We start from the raw sequence: 22,378 nt of genomic DNA, 5'->3' as shown, positions 1-22,378 counted from the left end.
GACACAGAGCTGAGATGATGGACAAAGGCCAGATGTATTCACGATGATATATCTCAAATTTGATTGAAATTGGTCAAGTTATGCAAAAACAAGATTTGTATAGTTTGGTTTTTTTGAAACACAGTGTGTGTGTGCATGTATACTGTATTTTCAGGCATATAAACTGTGGATAATATTTGGTTTTTGCATTTTAACTGGAGCAGCCGCAGCTAATACACTCCTCTTTACATAAGCATGCAGTGAACCACACAATGGAGTGGAGGAATGGCCTAGTGGTTAGGGTGGTGGACTTTGGTCCTGGGGAACTGAGGAACTGGGTTCGATTCCCGGCACAGGCAGCTCCTTGTGACTCTGGGCAAGTCACTTAACCCCCCATTGGCCGCCGCATAGAGCCTGCCATGAGTGGGAAAGTGCGGGATACAAATGTAACAAAAACAAAACAAAATAATGTAAAGACTTAACATAACAATGAAGGAAAACACAGAAACAAGTTGAAATCAACCTGTTGCTGTCCCCTTGTGCCAGTACCCATTCTTTTGAATTGGCCATGTTGGCAGCGTATCTTCTTCGGATTCAGCTTCTCGATTTCCACGTCTTCTTTTCTCAACCATCGGATGCATGTCTCATCTACTGCTTCTTGATTTCCATGAACTTTGGCACACTGAATCGCTGTGATTTACAAGGAACTTAAATTTATGAATACTCATTTTTCCATATTCAAAGCTTATAGCTCCAAGGGAAATATGTTTCACAAGTTTCTAAGAGAGAATTTTAAATATCAAGATCAATCTTTTCCACCTGTCCAGAAGTTATATTATTTGACTACAAAATTTAAACACCAAGATAATCAAGAGCGACAAGAAGATCAAGAGCAACAGGAAACATCTGTTTTGGAACAGTCAAAGAAGAAATTAAAACTAGAGCCACACTTCTGGTGTCTTTTGTATTCTTACAAGACAAAGAAGCCCTATTGAGACTATATTTTCAAAAAATTCAACCTGAATTAATCACAACTGTTTTATAATAAGTACCTTTACATAATACATAAACCACTTTGATTATAACTACAGAAAGGCGGTATACCACATCGCTTCCCCCTTCCCTATAGAACTGATAATCTAACTTTCTTACCATCCCCAGATCCAACATCTTCTCCCTTTTCTCTTCCCTCCCACAGATGTGTTCTCTCTCAATTTATCTCTCTCTCTCTCTAGCAGCGACACACACTCGGTGGTTGCTGGAGCTCACTGTCTCAGCCATAGCTTTCACTGGTGGCCATTCCAGTTCTGCTTTAATGTCTGCAACTCATTCCTTTCCCTCTATCCAGGCACCTGCTCTCCCTCAATCTCTCCTCGGCATTCTACTTTAAAGGTGGTCGGTCTTCTTTTGGTTCCCGGGAGACAGCGTTGCACATACACTGCCTGCTCCAAAGCTTTCTCTCTGGCCTGTCCCACCAATTCTGACATCACTTCCCATTTCTGTATGGGCATGACAGGTCGGAGGGAAAGCTTCAGACCAGGCCGCAGGCTGTGTATGCACAATGCTGCTGCTGCCGGGGACCAACAGAAACCCACCTTTAAAGGTAGACTACGTAGACTAGCTTTGGGGGAGGGGGGTGTTGATGCTGAATCCTGGGTGGGGGTGGAGTGGAAGAGAGCAGAAGAGATGTTTGGCGGGGGAAGGAGATGTTACAACATGATTTTTTTTAAAATCACAACTAATAAACCACCACAGACAACTGTGATTAACTTGCAGCCTATATATATATATATATATTGGTCTCCAGCCTTTTAAACACAAGAACACTTACTGAATGAAAGTACATACAACCCAAAATCTACAAGGGAGTTGGAGGAGGGTAGGGCAGGGCCAATAGTACGTGCAGGACGTCAGACTCACAGAAACAGAAGCCTGCGCAGCCTTCTACATGGAATGATGGTAGTGGAATAGCAACATTCCATGTAGAATCTCCAATAGTAGCAACATTCCATGTAGAATCTCCAATGGTATCTATTTTACTGTCATAGTAATGCTTGAATGTTTTCACTTATATACACTGTCAGCTAGCACATTTGCTTATTTCCGATCTGACGAAGAAGGGCAACCTTCGAAAGCTAATCAAGAAATGTATTAAGTTATGTCCAATAAAAAAGGTATCATATTTTCTTTTCCATGTTTTATTTTGTTTGATTTCTATAGATTCTACATGGAATGTTGCTATTCCACTAGCAACATTCCATGTAGAAGTCGGCCCTTGTAGATCACCAATGTGGCCGCGCAGGCTTCTACATGGAATGTTGCTAGTGGAATAGCAACATTCCATGTAGAATCTCCAATAGTATCTATTTTATTTTTGTTACATTTGTACCCCGCACTTTCCTACTCACAGCCTGAAACTGGGAATAAGTGTGGACTCTTGTATACTCATCTTCCACAGGGACATCAATGTGTGCAAGCAGTATCTCCCTCTCTCTCCCTCGCACCTTTACTCAACATAGATTGCATAGCTTCATTCAAAGTATCTACTAACTGTTGTAAGCCATAGCTTCTAATAGAATGAAGGTAGGTCAAGCTTTAGCAACACAACATATTTCTATACTATATTTAGTCAACCCAAAATACAAAGCACTGGACACCTACAATCAGATTTTTACTAAACTGTGTCGCACAAAAGAGAGGGAAAACAGTATACAAATACAACAAGGTAAACAAAAAAAGAAGCAAACACTGGGCCTTCAGGATTGAGAAAAAAATGGAGTCCTTTAATATCACAGATACCCGACACGGGCCGTGTTTCGGCGTACAACCGCCTGCATCAGGGGTCAGTAAACTCCTATCGGTCAATTTGCAAACTGCAGCGCAAGAGGTAAGTAAAACAATCGGGGTAAAAGCTTGCCAGGAGCGGGAGTTTTACCCCGATTGTTTTACTTACCTCTTGCGCTGCAGTTTGCAAATTAACCGATAGGAGTCTATTGGAGTTTTACCCCGATTGTTTTACTTACCTCTTGCGCTGCAGTTTGCAAATTGACCGATAGGAGTTTATTGACCCCTGATGCAGGCGGTTGTACGCCGAAACACGGCCCGTGTCGGGTATCTGTGATATTAAAGGACTCCATTTTTTCTCAATCCTGAAGGCCCAGTGTTTGCTTCTTTTTTTGTTTACTAAACTGTGTCCCCAGGCATAAAATGGGAAACAAGCCTTAAAAAAAAAATCAGACTCCTAAAGACGGATCTCACACACACAAAATACAGTCTATTTCCAGAAAGCCAACATAACTTCTAAAAATATTTTTGTAGCTAAAATAAAAATGAATCTTGCTAAATCTTTGAAGTAAAAAAAAAACCCCCCAACATATTTATGCAACCTTTCATCCCACACAAAACAAGGAACATAAAAACTGACCTTTGGCTAAGTTATGAAGTCAGTAACAATACTGTAATTGTCGTTCTTAATATGACCCAGACATGAAAGATATACACAGATTACTTATGCTGGTTCACAAAGACTATGCAAAATATTTCTGTATGAATTTTATGGTTTGTTTAAATGTGCTGCATATGTTTCTAAGCAAATTTGCATTGGAAAGCTGAATTTAGTAACATACTTGATAAGATAGTTGAAACTGAAAATGAATGTAAGATTTTACCAGCGATCATGGTAGCACAATAAAATAGTAGATGAAGGCAAAAGAAAAAGTAGAAATTAGGTCTTATCTGATCATTTCCTTTCCATTAGTCATTCCCACTATTCTAGAACCTGTAGGCTAGTTGTGTCTATAAACCAGCAGAACTGAGCTGAGACATATCTCTCTTGGCATTCTGTCAGGCTCCTCAGTATTTATGCAGACAAACAGTAAGGAAAAACTCAGAATAAACACAACAATCTTAAACAACTCACTACCCTAACAGATGACCAAAGTAAAGCCAATTTAAAAACAGCCAGACCATAACACTGGACACTTACTGTATGTTAGCTTCTACTCTCAGGCTTGCATTAATAGAAACAGGATGGAAAATGAAGTCTCTAGAACAGTGGTGGGCAAAAATGGTCTTCAACAGCCACAACCCAGTCAGATTTTCAAGATTTCTACTACTACTATTTATCTTGCGAAGGATGTTAAAAAAATGGAAGCGGTGCAAAGAAAAGCTACGAGGATGGTATGGGATTTATGTTCCAAGACGTATGAAGAGAGGCTTGCTGACCTGAACATGTATACCTTGGAGGAAAGGAGAAACAGGGGTGATATGATACAGACGTTCAAATATTTGAAAGGTATTAATCCGCAAATGAACCTTTTCCGGAGATGGGAAGATGGTAGAACGAGAGGACATGAAATGAGATTGAAGGGAGGCAGACTCAGGAAAGATGTCAGGAAGTATTTTTTCACGGAGAGGGTGGTGAACGCTTGGAATGCCCTCCCGCGGGAGGTGGTGGAGATGAAAACGGTAACGGAGTTCAAACATGCATGGGATATGCATAGAGGAATCCTGTGCAGAAGGAATGGGGTGGCGGAGCAGGTGGGGGGAAGAGGGGGTGGTGGTTGGGAAGCAAGGATAGGGGAGGGCAGACTTATACGGTCTGTACCAGAGCCGGTGATGGGAGGCGGGACTGGTGGTTGGGAGGCGGGAAATACTGCTGGGCAGACTTATACGGTCTGTGCCCTGAAAAAGACAGGTACAAATTCAATTCAAGGTAAGGTATACACATATGAGTTTGTCTTGGGCAGACTGGATGGACCATGCAGGTCTTTTTCTGCCGTCATCTACTATGTTACTATGTATAGTGCTACTAGACGTACACAGCACTGTACACTTGAACATGAAGAGACAGTCCCTGCCCGACAGAGCTTAGAATCTAATTAGGACAGACAAACAGGACAAACAAGAGCTAAGGGAATATTAAAGTGAGGGTGATAAAATAAGGGTTCTGAACAAGTGAATAAGGGTTAGGAGTTAAAAGCAGCATCAAAAAGGTGGGCTTTTAGCTTAGATTTGAAGACGGCCAGAGATGGAGCTTGACATGAAATTGAATTGCATGTACTACTTTCATTGTATTTTTTTTTTGTCACATTTGTACCCCGCGCTTTCCCACTCATGGCAGGCTCAATGCGGCTTACATGGGGCAATGGAGGGTTAAGTGACTTGCCCAGAGTCACAAGGAGCTGCCTGTGCCTGAAGTGGGAGTCGAACTCGGTTCCTCAGTTCCCCAGGACCAGAGTCCACCACCATAACCACTAGGCCACTCCTCCACTGTTGCTACTATTTGAGATTCTACATGGAATGTTGCTATTCCACTAGCTGAAACCACTTGAAATCTCCAAAATCACAAAATCCTTGGAAGAATCAAACACGCAAATCACAATACCAAAGATTAGAACTGGGTGTGTGCAAACAATTCACAAGCCAACTGTTAAGTTAAAGTTATTATAGGGAGCCCTCGGAAAATACTACTTTACGGCAATTTCACATTATTTGCCTAGTAGCATAGTCTCTCTTCATCGGGACGACCCGATGAAGAGAGACTATGCTACTAGGCAAATAATGTGAAATTGCCGTAAAGTAGTATTTTCCGAGGGCTCCCTATAATAACTTTAACTTAACAGTTGGCTTGTGAATTGTTTGCACACACCCAGTTCTAATCTTTGGTATTGTGATTTGCGTGCTATTCCACTAGCAACATTCCATGTAGAAGTCGGCCCTTGCAGATCACCAATGTGGCCGCGCAGGCTTCTACATGGAATGTTGCTAGTGGAATAGCAACATTCCACGTAGAATCTCCAATAGTAGCAACAGAATCTCAATAGTAGCAACATTCCTTGTAGAATCTCCAATAGTATCTATTTTATTTTTGTTACATTTGTACCCCATGCTTTCCCACTCATGGCAGGCTCAATGCAGCAGGCAATGGAGGGTTAAGTGCCTTGCCCAGAGTCACAAGGAGCTGCCTGTGCCGGGAATCGAACTCAGTTCCTCAGGACCAAAGTCCACCACCCTAACCACTAGGCCACTCCTCCACTCAAATAGATGCAAACAGATCTCATGCATATTCATTCTGGAAATCTTGAAAACCCAACTGGGTTGAGGACTGTGGTTGCCCACTCCTGCTCTACAATATGGGCAAGACGAGGAACAACCACACAAATGGAGGTGCACTTGATCATAATGAAAGTCGAATCAGAGTAGAGCAGAGAAGGAGAAGGGAGAGTAGGCTCTTCCTATACGACTCCTTCTTCGCTGGAAAAGAGCCTACTCTCCCTACTCCTTCTAGAATATGGGCAGTCATAAATTGGCTCCAATATAGCCAAAGATATCTATAAACACCAAAAAGAAATAAAAACTCAAAAGGTCAAACCATCAAAGATCAGTATCTTTGGTAATCTCAAAATATCAAATGCTATCCAATAAAACCATCAAGGAAGTACTTAGAACTCCACTGTACTTTCTGGATCTCATAATAAAAATAATCCTATTTTACGTGCCTCCTTAATCTGCACAAATAAACCCTCTTGCCTGAGGGCTGAAGAACTTATACAATTTCCAATAAAACAGAATGACCATAAATAACTCTCATGCCTCTGCCCCATTTGCCCAACCTTGTCAGTTGGCAGAAGATTAAAAACAGATAAACGATAAGCAACATCCAACTCATGTGTCCGTTTTTCTGTAAGACACACAACAGCTAAGGATTCTTCAACTATGAAATCTTTAATTACGTAAAGTCTCCCATTTGGAGGCAAATCTATAACTTTGCTACTTCAAGCTGTGTGCTGAGATGGCATTATAGAATACTAGAATAAACCCAAACTGGCGCACTTACATTCAGGCATGACCATTTATATCAGGTCAATAGCAAGCGGAAATGGGCATGCCTAAGTGCGCCATGCAACTTGCATAGCTTATAACTATGAAGACACTATTTCATATGCTGTTCTCATTGTAAATTTTGCATTTTTTCATTGGTATTTGCCTCAAGCTCAAATTTAGTCGCAAGCAATTAAGCCAAATAAAGCCTGGTGTAAATGCCAACGACAAAATTAGGCATGGACCGGGTGTATTCTGTGTATAGATTTTTTTTTTTGTTACATTTGTACCCCGTGCTTTCCCACTCATGGCAGGCTCAATACGGCTTACATGGGGCAATGGAGGGTTAAGTGACTTGCCCAGAGTCACAAGGAGCTTGCCTGTGCCTGAAGTGGGAATTGAACTCAGTTCCTCAGGACCAAAGTCCACCACCCTAACCACTAGGCCACTCCTCCGCTTTGAGAAACGCCCATGACTGTGCCCCCTTTTCAACGATGCGACTTAGAACTTACAGAATATGCTTAGACAGTTGTGACTGTAAATTCTAATTAATGCCAATTAGTGTCAATTACTTGTTAATTGGCAATTAGTACTGACTGGCTTGTTAACCAATTAGGTTATGCACATTATTATGGAACACACTTCTATTTCTGTGCGAAAATCTCGGTGTGATATATAGAATCTGGGGGTTTATGGGTTAAGCAGCATATAAGTGTTGGAATTAAATTAGAGAATAACTAAGTTTACTATTTTATCAATGAATATACAGCTTACAGTATATTCTCATAGAATTTCAAAAGCCTAAGGGCCTGACTTACAAAGACTATTTTCCTATTCTATGTCTATGGGGAAAAAGATCAGTAAATAAGACCCCCAAGGATCATTCATCCATTCATGTATTTATATACCGCTTAGACCTAAGCAGTTTACAGTGTCATTTTACAGGTACTAGGTCTGTCCCTAGTGGGCTCACAGTCTAAGTAGTAAATTGTACTACTGTTGCACCTGGGGTAACAGAGGGTTAAGTGACTTGCCCAGGGTCACACTGAAGCTGCAGAGGGAACCGAACCTGGTTCCACAGGATCTCAACCCACTGCCCACCATCAGGCAGCAGTTGGAACTGAACCTAGTTCTCCGGGTCCGCAACTCACTACACTAACCATTAGGCCACTCCTCCACTCCTTTTTACTAAAACAGTAACTTACCAAAATTGGCACATAGCAACTGCAAAGCCCCTGTGTTAACTCCCAGCATCTACCCATGTAACTAATGTGGACACACTGCACTTACTACACAATAGATGTATAGCAGATACTGAATGGCTGCCAGTTAGGTTATCTGCTGCAGTAATAGTTAACATGCAGTAAGTCTCCGTGCATTGACTACAAGGAACAGTGCATGCCCATTTCTCCACTCCTTTTCATACAATGATGTTAACACATGAAGTAGTATGCACTAAGGGCCTCTTTTACCAAACCACACTAGCGATTCCCATACAGCAATGCCGACGAAGCCCATTCAAAGCCAGGATCGCTAGCACGGTTTGGTAAAAAAGGCCGTAAGTGTCAGACAACTGTGGTGACTGTTACCATGACCGTATGCTAATTCATATGTTGACTGCTTAATGCATTTTTCCAAAAGGGCCCTTAAGTCTACAGCAGTGGTTCGCAATCTTTTTCAGTCGGGACACAACTGGCGGATGATACTCGCATACGTGACCCTCACAGACCTTTGGTCTGATACAGTGTGACAGTTCTTATGAATCAAATGTAAACATTCTCTGCATATGCAAAAAGTTAATCCTCCCCCTCCAAAAAAAAAAAAAAAAAAGGATGCAGATCAGAACTTACATTTTCCCCATGGAAGTTACCATACCAACCACCCCCCAATTAAATAAATAATTCAGATCCTTGTGTCATTTGAGTAACAACCACCAGTAATAGCAAAATAAATCTCTCCACAATCAGGCACATTGTGAAATAATACAAAACCCAAAAAACTACTAACTCAACATAGATGTAGCAAAACGAATTAGCACTAATCATAGTGCTAATTCCTATGGCAGCACTACAAATATTGCACAGGGCCCTAGAACACCAATACAGCTACTCCTGGTAAAACAGAGTAAGTGGGACTCCTATAGATCTCATCACTTATGCAAATGGAATACTGCACCTCAGTCACATATAATCCACAGACAGATCCTCATCAAATACAGAACAAAGGTCCTTCTACAAAACCAAACTAGGACCGGATTACAAAGATATGAAGAAACTATACCAACTCCTAAATAAGTTATTAGACACCACCTCTGTCACCACAACCAACACAGACATCCCAACCGCAAACAAACTTGCTAACTACTTTAACGAAAAAATAATAAAACTTTGCAGCACACTTCCTCATCACAATACCGACATCGAAAACTTCTTCAACGATCTGGACCTACCCGCCGATGGATACCCAGCTGACCGCATATGGACAACATTTAATCTCCTCAACACCGAATCAGTTACACAAGCGACTCACAGGTTGCACACTGGACACATGTCCCAGTCATCTACTAAAATCCGCCCCCTACCGCTTCATAGCAGACCTTACATCCCACCTAAAAACTTTATACTACAACAAGGTCTCTTCCCTGAGGAATATGGCAACATCCTACTCACCCCAATACCAAAAGACGCCAAGAAAAGCACAAACGAAATCACCAACTACCGTCCAGTTGCATCTATCCCACTAGTAGTAAAAATGATGGAGAGTTTGGTGACTAAACAGTTTACAGATTACCTGGACAAGTTCTCAATACTACATAACTCACAATCAGGATTCCGATCCCACCATAATACCGAAACTGTCCTAGTCACCCTCCTGGCCAAATTCAAACAGGAGATAGCCATAGGTAACAGCATACTCCTCCTCCAGTTCGCCATGTCGAACGCATTCAACATGGTAAACCACAACATACTACTAAGACTACGTGGTCACTTCGGGATTGAAGGAAATGTACTTAATTGGATCAAAGGCTTTCTAACCACCAGAACTTATCAAGTAATATCAAACTCAAACATATCATCACCGTGGAAAGCTGTCTGCAGAGTACCTCAAGGATCACCATTATCGTCAATACTCTTCAACATGATGATGATTCCACTGGCACAGTCCTTATCCAATCGAGACCTTAACCCATTCATTTACGCAGACTATGTTACAATCTACATCCCCTTCAGACATGACTTGACAGAAATAACCAATAAAATCAATGATGGCCCGAACATCATGGACTCCTGGGCAAACTCATTCCAACTGAAACTGACCACTGAAAAAACACACTGCCTCATCATATCCTCCTAACACAACAAGTACAAACCCACAACCATAAATACCCCAGGACACACCCTCCCTACTTCAGACAGCTTGAAAATACTCGGCGTTACACTCAACCGCAACCTTACTCTCGAGAGCCAGGTAAACTCTGTAATAAAGAAAATGTTCTAGTCAATGTGGACGCTCAAACGACTAAAACCTTTCTTCCCAAGAGAAACCTTTCGAAACCTAATACAATCAATGGTCCTAAGTAATGCAGACTATTGCAACGGAATCTACGCGGGATGGAAAGAACTCACAAAAAAAACTCCAGACCAGCCAAAATACAGCAGCCAGATTGATGTTCAGCAAAACACGATTCGAAAGTGCAAAACCCCTTTGAGAAAAGCTGCACTGGCTCCCAATCAAAGAACGGATGATCTTCAAAATCTGCACTTTAGTCCATAAAATTATATATGGCGTAGTCCCAGGATACATGATAGACTTTATAGATCTACCAATAAGAAACAGAGCCGGATGGTCAAGATCATACCTAAACCTACACTACCCAAATTGCAAAGGACTGAAATACAAAACAACTCACGTATCCAGCTTCTCCTACATAAGCGCACAACTATGGAATGGCCTCCCAAAAGCGGTGAAATCAATCCACAACCATCTGAACTTCAGGAAATCACTAAAAACCAACCACTTCAAAAAGGCCTATCTGAATGACCCCATGAAAACCTCTTCACCCAGGAACATAACATGACTAATAATCGTACCGGACATAACGCAATCTTCATCCCTTCCGATCCTCCACATATACCTCATTCGATCTCTATACAACCTGTATTTGTTATCAACCGACTGGGCAAACGTCTCTGACGGTATTATATAAGCCACATTGAGTCTGCAAATAGGTGGGAAAATGTGGGGTACAAATGCAATAAATAAAATAAAGAGAAAGAGAAAAACTGAACTGGGAAACACACAAAGTCAAACTAAGCATGTACCACATCATGGGAGAAATAAAAACAGAAATTCATTTCTTCTTCTACTGAACAAAATAGAAAGACATCCATGATGTACTTCTCAAAGCTAACATATTCCACCTAATAAATTCAAAATAAAACACTTTTTTTCTACCTTAGTTTTCTGGGCATTTTATTTTTCCATGAATGTTGGCCTCTGTTTCTTTTTCTGATTTCCTGTCTTTCTTCTACTCTCTTTCCAGTGGGTGTTGCCCATCTGTACTTTTTCCACTTTCCTCCACTCCCTTACTTCAGCCATCTCTGACATATGCCCTGTCTCTCTTCTATCTGCATGCTTAGTTTCACCCTCTTGCTCTTCAGGCATCCATGTACATTTCAACTTCCATTTCCTCTCACCCCTTAGCTCTCCTTCTCACTCCTTCCCTTGCCTTCTATTCCCTTCTCTTTCACCCACCCTCCATTACTACACTTCTACATCTGTAGTCACCATCCTCTTATGTACAGTGGGGGAAATAAGTATTTGATCCCTTGCTGATTTTGTAAGTTTGCCCACTGACAAAGACATGAGCAGCCCATAATTGAAGGGTAGGTTATTGGTAACAGTGAGAGATAGCACATCACAAATTAAATCCGGAAAATCACATTGTGGAAAGTATATGAATTTATTTGCATTCTGCAGAGGGAAATAAGTATTTGATCCCCCACCAACCAGTAAGAGATCTGGCCCCTACAGACCAGGTAGATGCTCCAAATCAACTCGTTACCTGCATGACAGACAGCTGTCGGCAATGGTCACCTGTATGAAAGACACCTGTCCACAGACTCAGTGAATCAGTCAGACTCTAACCTCTACAAAATGGCCAAGAGCAAGGAGCTGTCTAAGGATGTCAGGGACAAGATCATACACCTGCACAAGGCTGGAATGGGCTACAAAACCATCAGTAAGACGCTGGGCGAGAAGGAGACAACTGTTGGTGCCATAGTAAGAAAATGGAAGAAGTACAAAATGACTGTCAATCGACAAAGATCTGGGGCTCCACGCAAAATCTCACCTCGTGGGGTATCCTTGATCATGAGGAAGGTTAGAAATCAGCCTACAACTACAAGGGGGGAACTTGTCAATGATCTCAAGGCAGCTGGGACCACTGTCACCACGAAAACCATTGGTAACACATTACGACATAACGGATTGCAATCCTGCAGTGCCCGCAAGGTCCCTCTGCTCCGGAAGGCACATGTGACGGCCCGTCTGAAGTTTGCCAGTGAACACCTGGATGATGCCGAGAGTGATTGGGAGAAGGTGCTGTGGTCAGATGAGACAAAAATTGAGCTCTTTGGCATGAACTCAACTCGCCGTGTTTGGAGGAAGAGAAATGCTGCCTATGACCCAAAGAACACCGTCCCCACTGTCAAGCATGGAGGTGGAAATGTTATGTTTTGGGGGTGTTTCTCTGCTAAGGGCACAGGACTACTTCACCGCATCAATGGGAGAATGGATGGGGCCATGTACCGTACAATTCTGAGTGACAACCTCCTTCCCTCCGCCAGGGCCTTAAAAATGGGTCGTGGCTGGGTCTTCCAGCACGACAATGACCCAAAACATACAGCCAAGGCAACAAAGGAGTGGCTCAGGAAGAAGCACATTAGGGTCATGGAGTGGCCTAGCCAGTCACCAGACCTTAATCCCATTGAAAACTTATGGAGGGAGCTGAAGCTGCGAGTTGCCAAGCGACAGCCCAGAACTCTTAATGATTTAGAGATGATCTGCAAAGAGGAGTGGACCAAAATTCCTCCTGACATGTGTGCAAACCTCATCATCAACTACAGAAGACGTCTGACCGCTGTGCTTGCCAACAAGGGTTTTGCCACCAAGTATTAGGTCTTGTTTGCCAGAGGGATCAAATACTTATTTCCCTCTGCAGAATGCAAATAAATTCATATACTTTCCACAATGTGATTTTCCGGATTTAATTTGTGATGTGCTATCTCTCACTGTTACCAATAACCTACCCTTCAATTATGGGCTGCTCATGTCTTTGTCAGTGGGCAAACTTACAAAATCAGCAAGGGATCAAATACTTATTTCCCCCACTGTATCTCCTTGACAATCCCCATGGTCTTTCCCACATGGCTACACCATGTTCAGTATATTCCCTCCCTATCCCTTCTTTCACACTTGTAATCCAGTATCTCCTTTCTCTTTCTACACCCACATTTGTAGTCCAGCATCTCCCAATCCCTCTCCCCCACCCCTCTCTATTTCTCTACACCTTTATGGTCAAAAATCTCCCTGTCCCCTCTCCTTTCCACCCCTATGGTGCAGAAATTCCCTGACTACTCTCCCTTTTCCCTCCATCCCTATGGTCTAGCAACTCCCTGTCTACTCTCCCTTTCCCTTCCACCCCTATGGTCCAGCAGCTCCCCCCCCCCCCCCCCCCAAAAAAAATGTGCAGCTTCAATGTTCAGCAAGGCAGCAGCTCCGAGGGGAGTTTGGCCACATAAAACCCAGCTCGTTAGCAGGAGAGGCAGTAACACAAACACCAAACGCTGTGCTCCTTGTCAGGCAGCAAACTGAATATCAGAAGTGAAAGCCTGCTAAGTGCTGTTTACTGCCGACACAACCCAGGAAGGAGCATGCCATTGGGGTTAATGCAGCCACATTTCCTGTGGGTCCAGGAATCTCTCTTCTCTGCATCCCTCATAGTCCAGCATCTCCCCCTCTCTTACTCCCTCCCTCCCCCATAGTCTGGTATCTTCCCCTCTCTCTAGCCCCAACTCACATTCCTGCAATTTACCCTCTCTTCCTGCACCTCTCCTTCTGCACCTTTCGAGTCTAGTACTTATCCCTCTGCTGTCCCTCGAGTCCAACACTTCTCACTCTATCCCTTCCCCCTCGAGTCAGCACCTCTACCTCTGCACCCCCATCCAGCAGTTCTCTCTGTCCCTCCTCCCCCTCAGTTCAGCTCCTATTTCTCAGCCTCCTTCACCCTGGGGAGTCCAGCACCTCTTCCTCAGTCCCCCTCCAGCTCTTTCAAATCCCTCTTCTTTGCCAGCAGCAATAGCGCTTAATTGCTCCACAGGTCAACCTGGAGCCTTTCCTCAGCCAGATCTCGCACGTAAATAGGAAGCTGCACCACAGGGGCGCAACCTGACTGAGAAAAGGCTCTGGGTCAGCCCGAGCAGCAAGTTAATGCTGCGCTGTTGCTGCCAGCAAAGAAGAGAAATTTGAAAGAGCTGAAATGAGAGGAGGGGGGCTGAGGGAGGATGAAGGAAGGTGTTGGACTCATGGGGGCTCGGGCGGGTAACAGATGAGAGTGAGAGATGTAAAGGTTCCAAGAAAAATAAACAACAAAAAACACTTCCTTGGGGTTCGCAACACACATAGCAGTTGAGAACCACTTATCTACAGAGTCAGCAAGAAAACTGATAACTTGCAAGCCATACCACATTTCTACTAGGGATGGGCAATCAGAAAATTTTCATTTCAAAATGAATGTCATTCATTAAGTGTGTACTATGTGCACATATCCCCAGATTCTATAAGAGTGTGTGCAATCCTGAAATGTGCATGCAAAAGAATTACTAAACTAAGCAACACCAATTATTGGTGTTAATTAGCAATTATTTGGATTTGCGAGTGCTATTCCGTAAAGTTGCAAACTGAAATTGTCTCATGTGCAACCTAAAAGGGGCCTGGCCATGGGAAGGGCATGAGTGGGTCAGGGGCGTTCTCATAACTTAGTTGTGATGATATAGAATTCCTGAGTTGTGCGCTGAACTTGCATGCCAGGATTTACACCCAGTTTCATTTGGTTAAGTCCACGCGCCCAAATTGGTCACGGGAACTGGCGTAAAGCACCCTTTATTTCACCATAGACCTTTCCGGTATCTAACTTTTGGCACCACTTATTGAATCTGGCCCATATCGTGCACACATTTCTTAACGAGTATGCACTATTTGTTCACACTTTCCTATTAGTGCACACTTGGGCTGTCATTTGAAACAAATGTCATTTGCTATCCCTAATTTCTCCATGCCTCTAAAAGCTTTTCTAGTGTAAAAACATACTACTATGTTACTGCCATCAAGGAACACCTACTATCAATCAGACATTATTTTAACACACTTCAAAATGTGACTTTGCAACAGTTTCACTTGCCATGAAAACCAAGGGCCACATTTTCAGCAAGTGCAGTAACTAGATTAACTGACTATATCAGCATTATCTGTTTAGTTCAGGCCTATTATTCAGGTAGCCAACACAGATAATTTATGGTGCTTCCTTAGATTATCCACAGCCCAGTTATATCAATAATACTGTGCCATCTGTTTACTTAAATGGTCCATCACTATCCATATAATTTCTAACAATTTATGGATAAGGATTGGCCACCCATATGTGATCACTGCACTGTAAAAAGAAACACGATGGGCCAACTGAAGTTTACTTAATATTTTCCTCTAAACTGTCTCTCAAACCTGGTAAGTATTTTGCACAACCAGATGTATTATTAATTTACATAAGTACATAAGTAGTGCCATACCTGGGACAGACCAAAGGCCCATCAAGCCCAGCATCCTGTTTCCAACAGTGGCCAATACAGGTCACAAATACCTGGAAAGATCCCAAAAAAGTACAAAACATTTTATGTTGCTTATCCCAGAAATAAGCAGTGGATTTTCCCCAAGTCCATTTTAATAATGATCTATGGACTTTTCCTTTAGGAAGCAGTCCAAACCTTTTTTAAACCCCGCTAAGCTAACTGCCTTTACTACATTCTCTGCCATAAGAATAACAAAAAGGCAGACAGTAATTAGATTGGATAATGTTAAGGCATGGGGCCAGAAAAACATTACAAGGATGGAGCCCTAACTTACTTAAAGAGCACAGGGACCAAATTTGGCTATACCAGGGTCTCATATATACATATAAACAGCAAACAACCTGCCTCCATGAATAGGGGGGCAAAACTATAAGATTTGCTTTTGGTGTACAGTGCCCTTCTATCAGGTATTCTTTCATATTCGTAGGCCTTATAACTAACTCCCTTTTCCACTAGTTGCTTTGCGAACCTAATACATCAGTCAACACTTGGCCTTTAGTTATGTTGACCTCTGTTTGAAGAGCATCTTACCTCATACATTGGGAACAGAAAACTCTAGGCCTTATTTCAAAGGCAATATAAAATCCCATTTCCCATTTCTTCTATTCTGCCTTACTGTTACGTTCAAGGCAGATTCCATGTAAAGAAGCCAGAAACACAATTCTGGGAACATACAAAAAGAAAACCACATCAAACTTAAAACCTAAACAATACTAAAAAGATCCTGGATAAACAAAATTTAACCTTCAACTTCACATTACATACTTCCTAAATAGCACTGTCTTGACAGATTTCCTAGAAACATCATAATTTGCTAATAGTTTGACAGATATAGGTAATATATTCCTAGTGCTTTTTTTTGTAGGAAAAAAGGTACCAGTACTTATACGGGGCAACCTTTGGAATGAGGTTACTATCTATGGCTCTACCCCTACAGTAACCACACCTATTTTAGCAGCCATGGAGCATTTAAAAAAAGCATCATCATTGAAAATATTTTCTTGGATTTGTTTTAAAATTTACTACTATAGCTTTGTTATGCATCCCCTAATCCTCTCCCTCCACCCCATGATTTGGCATCTCTCCTTTTCTCCTTCCCCTCCGGGTCCAGATCCAACATTTCTCCTTCTCTCCCTCCCCCTCACAGGTCCTAGGTCCAAAATCTCTCCCTATCTCCTCTCCATTCCATTCAAAAGATGTACTCAAACTGTAAAAACACACATTTTCTGCAATTACTGACCTAGAGACGCAAGATGACAAATGCTACCTCTCTAAAGGCTGCTGGGACCAGTGTCATTAGTAAGAATTTTTATTATCTGGATTCATCTCGCATATTTTCATTGTAGCTCGAGGCCAGACTGTCATGGACAGTACGTACTCCGCTAGCCCCAGAGGGCTTATAATTTGATAAGGCCTATCCAAAGGATAAAAAAAAAAACAAGAACTTTGAAAAACAGTTTTAAAGAGTCATTTGATATCAGACACAAGCATTAATCCTTCCCACTGCCTTGTTATGACATCCCCCACCTCCTTATTCTTTCTTTAAACATCATCTTTCTCAGGTTTTATTTGGCCCATCCCCAACCCATACATTCCACGCATCTTAACAGTTCTACAAGCATCGAAGCCCTCCCCGTGCGTCCCGGAACCCAAGGGGCAGGAACCGGAACGCCCATTGCCCGTTCACTCCGGGGCAGACGGCAAAGCAGCAAAGAAAACCAAGTTACACGTACGACACCCACATCGCCACTCTCACAGGCCGAGCACCCCCTCCTCACATGCACTCGGGGATCGGCCTCCCTCCCCTCCGCACGATCTGCCATCTCTCTCCCTCTACCTTCCACTCTCCTCCCATATGGCACCTCTCCCCTCCCTCAACAAACTCCTACCTGAGGTCGCCTCCAGCTTTCCTCCACCTCCGGTGCCCCGTCACCGTCCCCTTTGATCCACACAAGGCGCTTTTATTAAACCTCCGAGTCGATACACACCACACAAGCTCTCTCTTCCTCTACATCCCGCCTTGCCGGAAACAGGAAGTTGCGTCAGAGGAGGCGGCGCCGCGGGCGGCGCGCGACGCAACAACAGCAGGTCTGAAAGAGTCGCTTCACGAAGCAGCAGCGTTGATGCAATTAATGCTCCTCGCGAGCGTGTAGCTGCTTTCTGAGCTCCGTGAAGAAGATGCGCTTTTGTACTAGCCGTTGTCCGAAGACCTTGAGCTCTGTCATGAGAAATCGGCATTTTCCTAGTAGAAAAAAAGATAGAAGCCGCGATCTGTTGCGACAAAGTGTGTTTTTTTGGGACCGGTTGAGGCAGATGCCGCTCGGGCATGTTGTGCGAGTTAAAATAATAGCAAGTGCTCGCGCACACTGGACGTTGCTTAGCATCAGTACCAGCAGGTGGACAGAATACTGGAAGTATCAGGGATTGATTGAAGTAAAATAGACACACACCACCTTAAGAAGACATTTTGGGTGTGGTCCAAGGAGTACTTTATTATGCCAATATTTGAGTATATGGCTCATAGTGTACCAGCGCTTGAAACTCATCAGTGGAATGGAATTATTATGGATTGATTTAAATGAAATGGAGACACCACCTTTGGAAGAAATTTTGGGTGTGTCCAAAGGAGTATCTTATGCAAGGAGGGAGGGGGGGGGTCCTGGAACTCGAAGGGGAGGGTGGCCTGGAACGCGGAGGACAGGGAGGGAGGAAAATAGGGGGCCTGGAACTCCGAGGAGAGAGAGGGACGGACACGTGGGGGTGTGGAACTCCAAAGACGGGTGCAGGGAACTATATGCTTGGAACAACCTTCCTGAACCCTTACGCCAAGCCCCCTCCCTGCCCGTCTTCAAGTCTTTGCTTAAAGCCCACCTCTTCAATGCTGCGTTCGGCACCTAACCCTTACCATTCAGTGAATCCAGACTGCCCCAATTTGACTGCCCCTATCGGACCGACCGTTCACTTGTCTATTAGATTGTAAGCTCTTTGAGCAGGGACTGTCTCTCTTTGTTAAATTGTACAGTGCTGCGTAACCCTAGTAGCGCTCTAGAAATGTTAAGTAGTAGTAGGGAGCGGCCAACGCAGGTCGGCCTGCGACTGACACAGAGAGAGAGGGAGGCGCTGGCGTGTAAAGGAGGAGAGCGAGGGAGGCGGTGACCAGGGGGTGGGCCTTGAACTCAGAGGAGAGGGAAGCAGGGGGGCCTGGAACTCAGAGAACACAGACGGGGGGGCCTGCAACTCAGACGACAGAGACCGAGGGAGGGAGAGCTGGAACTCAGAGGAGAGGGGAGCATGGAACTCAGAGGACAGGGAAAGGGGCCTGGAATTCACATGACAGGGAGGGAGGCAGGAGGCCAAGCTGCAACTGCGAGGAAAACCTTGCTAGCGCCCATTTCATTTCTATCAGAAATGGGCCTTTTTTTACTAGTTATGCAATATTTGAGTATTTGGCTCAGTGTACTAGTGCTTGAAACTCACCAATACAGCATGCTAAGGTGATTGTAATCAAAAAGAGCTTTTTTTCATGTGATATATTCAGCGCAGTGGCACTTGCTTTCTGCCTGGACTGATGCAACGAGGCTTATACCAAGGAGATTTGATGACTAAGGGGTAAGGGCACACTGACACATCCATGTGCTAGCAGCATCAGAGGTCAGCTGATCTACTGGTGCGTGAGTGTGGCGATCTCCACGTGGGTTGCCACACCCATACGCCGGTTGTTGATCCTTGCTTCAGCTTGGGCAGAGCGTGCAAGTGCGGCTGGGCTGAATTATTGAAGCGAGGACTGGGAGAACTTGTTTCATGGTGCCTTTTGCCACCAAAGCCGTAAGTGTTAAATAAATTGAAGTGTTTGACAAATTGAAGAGTAGCAAATCGCCTGGACCGGATGGTATTCATCCCAGAGTACTGATAGAATTGAAAAATGAATTTTCAGAACTATTGTTAGTAATATGTAATGTATTTTTAAAATCAAGCATGGTACCAGAAGATTGAATGGTGGCCAATGTAACACCAATTTTTTAAAAAAGTTCTAGAGGTGGTCCTCTTTCGGTGTGCTCCGCCAGCACCGATTTCCACTGTGCTTTGCCTCCAGGCCGTGATCGTCACCTACGCTGCTGGTTACCGGCAGCTGGGCATTAAAGCCTGCTTCACGTTGGGAGACTTTTTGGAAGACTGCACATCGTGGGGGACTTGCTTCCTTTTGATCACCAATCCCAGTCGTTGGCTATCGCCTGCATTACCTGTCTTGTTCCCTGTCGTGAGGGTTGGAGTGGTCGGTTGCCACTATCTTATCACTACGAGTCAAAACCTTCTCAGCTTTGGAGCTTAGCACAGGCGTTTACAGCATTTAAATGGGCCATTTTGGACTCCTTTATCTCTCCTCTTTTTTCTTTCTCTCTACTCTGTTTACTTATCTATTTTGTATTTGTATAATCACTGGATTGGCGGCAGCCTTTTCAGACTACTGTAAGCCACTTTGAGCCTGCATCTTGTGGGAAAAGGTGGGGTATAAATACGATGGATAAATAACTTGTAGATAAAGGTGAGCCAGTCGATTTTGGATTTTCGAAAGGCATTTGACAAAGTACCACATGAAAGACTCCAGAGGAAATTGGAAAGTCATGAGATAGGAGGTAGTGTTCTACTGTGAATTAAAAACTGGTTATAAGATAGAAAACAGAAAGTAGGGTTAAATGGTCAGTATTATCAGTGGAGAAGGGTAGATAGTGGGGTTTCCCAGGGGTCTGTGCTGGGACCGCTGCTTTTTAATATATTTATAAATGATCTAGAAATGGGAGTAACTAGTGAGGTAATTAAATTTGCTGACAACACAAAGTTATTCAAAGTTGTTAAATCGCAAGAGGATTGTGAAAAATTACAAGAGGACCTTATGTAATTATGTAAAGAGTAGAGGATGCTTGGAATGCCCTCCCTCGGGAGGTGGTGGAAATGAAAACGGTAACAGAATTCAAACACACGTGGGATAAACATAAAGGAATCCTGTTCAGAAGGAATGGATCCTAAGGAGCTTAGCCGAGATTGGGTGGCAGAGCCGGTGGCGGGAGGCGGGGATAATGCTGGGCAGACTTATATGGTCTGTGCCAGAGCCGGTGGTGGGAGGCGGGGCTGGTGGTTGGAAGGCGGGGATAGTGCTGGGCAGACTTATACGGTCTGTGCCCTGAAGAGGACAGGTACAAATCAAAGTAGGGTATACACAAAAAGTAGCACATATGAGTTTATCTTGTTGGGCAGACTGGATGGACCATGCAGGTCTTTTTCTGCCGTCATTTACTATTTTACTATGTTATGAGACTGGGAATCCAAATGGCAGATGACGTTTAATGTGAGTAAGTGCAAAGTGATGCATGTGGGAAAGAGGAGCCCAAATTATAGCTATGTAATGCAAGGTTCTACATTAGGAGTCACCAACCTGGAAGGGGATCTAGGCGTCATCGTTGATGATAACGTTGAAACCCACTGCTCAGTGTGTGGTGGTGGCGGCGGCGGCAAGGCAAATAGAATGTTAGATATTATTAGGAAAGGAATGAAAAACAAAAAAGAGGACATTATAATGCCTTTGTATCGCTCCATGATGCGACTGCACCTCGAATATTGTGTGCAGTTCTGGTCACCGCATCTCAAAAAAGATATAGTGGAATTAGAGAAGGTAAAGAGAAGGGCGACAAAAATGATAAACGGGATGGGACAACTTCCCTATGAGGAAAGGCTAAAGCAGATAGGGCTCTTCAGCTTGGAGAAAAGACGGCTGAGGGGAAATATGATAGAAGTCTATAAAATAATGAGTGGAGTGGAACGGGTAGACGTGAATCGCTTGTTTACTCATTCCAAAAATACTAGGACTAGGGTGCATGCAATGAAACTCCAAAGTAGTAAATTTAAAACGAATCGGAGGAAATATTTCTTCATTCAGCGTGTAATTAAACTCTGGAATTCATTGCCAGAGAATGCAGTAAAAGTTAGCTTAGTGGGGTTTAAAAAAGGTTTGGATAACTTTCTAAAAGAAAAGTCCATAAGCCATTATTAAGATGAACTTGGGGAAAATCCATTGCTTAGATCTAGGATAAGCAGCATAAAATGTATTGTTCTGTTTTGGGATCTTGCCAGGTACTTGTGACCTGGATTGGCCACTGTTGGAAACAGGATACCGGGCTTGATGGACCTTCGGTCTGTTCCACTATGGCAATACTTATAACCCTTTCATATATGCTGACGACGTCACCATATTTATTCCCTTCAAATCTAATCTAACTGAAATTTCCGACAAAATATCCTTGGGCATGCACATCTTACCTGCTTGGCCCAACGCCTTTATGATGAAAATGAACAAAGAAAAAACGCAATGCCTAATCCTCTCTTCCCAGCACTCCGCGCCCCTCCCTACCAACCTTAACATCTCCGGCACCACAATCCCCATATCTGACAACTTAAAAATCCTTGGAGTGACATTAGATAACCATCTCTCGCTCAAAGATCATGCAGAATCCACTACAAAGAAAATGTTCAACATGATGTGGATACTGAAACGCGTAAAACCATATCTCCCCCTGAAAACATTCCGGAACTTGGTGCAATCCACAGTACTTACCCACGCCAACTACTGCAACAGTATTTTCTTAGGCTGCAAGAACCACATACTGAAAAAACTTCAG

The 22,378-nt window shown here is 43.4% G+C and overlaps 1 protein-coding gene across 1 annotated transcript in view; it reads right to left on the bottom strand.

Moving 5' to 3' along the window:
• The window catches only part of BTBD7 (BTB domain containing 7), a 143,395-nt gene extending 125,687 nt beyond the window's left edge, over positions 1 to 17,708 (bottom strand). The window contains 1 exon segment of the mRNA XM_030215226.1: positions 17,597 to 17,708. The gene's annotated coding sequence lies outside the window, so the exon portion shown is untranslated.
• Positions 17,709 to 22,378: the final 4,670 nt, after the last annotated feature.

Source organism: Microcaecilia unicolor, chromosome 9, assembly GCF_901765095.1.
Source record: "Microcaecilia unicolor chromosome 9, aMicUni1.1, whole genome shotgun sequence".
NCBI lineage: Eukaryota > Metazoa > Chordata > Amphibia > Gymnophiona > Siphonopidae > Microcaecilia > Microcaecilia unicolor.
Note: the sequence above shows the minus strand (reverse complement) of the source record. Positions and strands in the feature narration are given on the sequence as shown.